Raw genomic sequence first — 2137 nt, 5'->3', positions numbered from 1 at the left:
GCATACCTTTAACTCAGATAACCTCCATTTGACATGAATCATTATAAATTACATCCAGACGTCTTTAAATAAACAGTCTTACAAACACTTCTTTCATACTTGTTATCCAGCCCTTCAGTTATCTTTCATTTGAAACTACAATCAACCAAATTTCCACCTGAACAAGTCTCATCCTAAGCCAAGTATTTAAACGGACGTGGAATGAGTTGCACTGCGGAGCTCCTAAATGCAGTGTGACAGTTTGAACAGATTTATGTCTTTGCAATGTAAACAATTCCAGTACACATGCAAACGCAGCATGCAATTTGGTCAAAGAGAGCCCCTAAATATAGCCTGTGCAGTGTTATTATCACAGCAGGAGTAGTGCTCTGTTATCTCTCACCCTTCACTCCCATTGTTTTACTACTCCAGCAGATGACAGCTTCACAAAGGCTGGGGGCCCAGTCGCTCTCTGCATGGCCGCTTATATAAGACCCCAAAGTGATGCTGGTTAGTTTGCTAATTCTTCTTTTTTTTCCAGCAGTAAAACTTTATAATGATTTTATTTTAGGTCTGCGTGCAAAAATGAAAGTGTTTCCACGCTTTGCTATAGCCAGAACTACAGTGCTGTTATTATTTCTCCTGTCCATGAGACAAGTTCAACCAGCCCTGAAAGTGTGTGTTTTATTTTTTTACAGTAAAACACAAGAACAGGATTACACAACCCCCTTTAAGCCTTCATTACAGACTGCACAAGTAACACCTGGACTCTGATGAGGAAAAACAAGCTATCTATTTTACTAAACACACACACGTTTTGTTCTTCTATCCCCATGGGGACTTTGCATTGACTTCCATTCATTTACCAGTCATTTTAAAATCTTAACCCTGACTCCTTACCCTAAACCAGGGGTCTGCAAACTTTATGATCAAAAGAGCCATTTATGCTACTTGTCTCATGGATAAAATGTGTTCAGAGCCGCAAAATAAGCTACAACTGTAATTATCAACTGGTGGTCCATGGGCTTTTTCAAGGCCTTTTTGGGAAACTTTATGGCCAGTGGAGGTGACATTATAAAACTAAAAGATATGTTGTGAATTTTTGTTGTTTATTATTATTTTTACACATCAGGACAAATGGAAAGACCATATTCATGTAAACAAGAAAAATACTGTATATAGTTTTCACAGAATTTCATAAAAACTAGTACAACTGAACTATTCAGGCATATTTTTTTGTAATTCTTCTTATTATATAGTCTTCAAATTCGAGAGAAAAATCATAGAAAGAAGTTGGATTATTTAAGGAAACAACAGGTTAACATGAGCTAACTTGTTTTACTTTTGTATTAGTAGTATTGATCACACATATACAGTACATGGGTTAAACAATGAAACTGAAACACCTGTCATCTTAGTGTGGGAGGTTTCATGGCTAAACTGGACCAGCCTGGCGGCCAATCTTCATTAATTGCACATTGCACCAGTTGGAGCAGAGTGTGAAGGTTCAATAAGCAGGGTAAGAGCACAGATTTTCTCAAAATTTTGCAATGCACACACCATTATGGGTGACACACCAGAGTTCAAAAGAGGACAAATTGTTGATGTACATCTTGCTGGAGCATATGTGACCAAGACAGCAAGTCTTTGTGATGTATCAAGAGTCACAGTATCCAGGGTAATGTCAGCATACCACCAAGAAAGACGAACCACATCCAACAGGATTAACTGTGGACACAAGAGGAAGCTGTCTGAAAGGGATGTTATGGTCTAAAACCAGGTGTTTCAGTTTCATTGTCTAACCCCTGTACATATACAAACTGATTTTTATTGTGAGTATAAAATATATATAAATATAATATGTTTGGTCACATTCTTAAAGAGCCACCGCAGAGGGGCCAAAGAGCCACATGTCCCCAGAGCAGCAGGTTGCAAACTCCTGCCCTAAACCTAAACTCAATTCACTCCTTAGTCCTTAACCAAACCCCTGACCCACCAAATGGTAAATGGTACTGAACTTATAGAGCACTTTTCAAGTCCCTCCGGACCCCAAAGCACTTTACACTTACAGACATTCACCCATGCACACACTCACATTCACACACTGATGATGGCAAACTACATTGTAGCCACAGCTGCCCTGGGGCACACTGACAGA

Source organism: Austrofundulus limnaeus, unplaced genomic scaffold (genome assembly GCF_001266775.1).
Source record: "Austrofundulus limnaeus strain Quisiro unplaced genomic scaffold, Austrofundulus_limnaeus-1.0 Scaffold56, whole genome shotgun sequence".
NCBI classification, from domain to species: domain Eukaryota; kingdom Metazoa; phylum Chordata; class Actinopteri; order Cyprinodontiformes; family Rivulidae; genus Austrofundulus; species Austrofundulus limnaeus.
The sequence above is the reverse complement of the archived record's forward strand: the minus strand, read 5'-3'. Positions refer to the sequence as shown.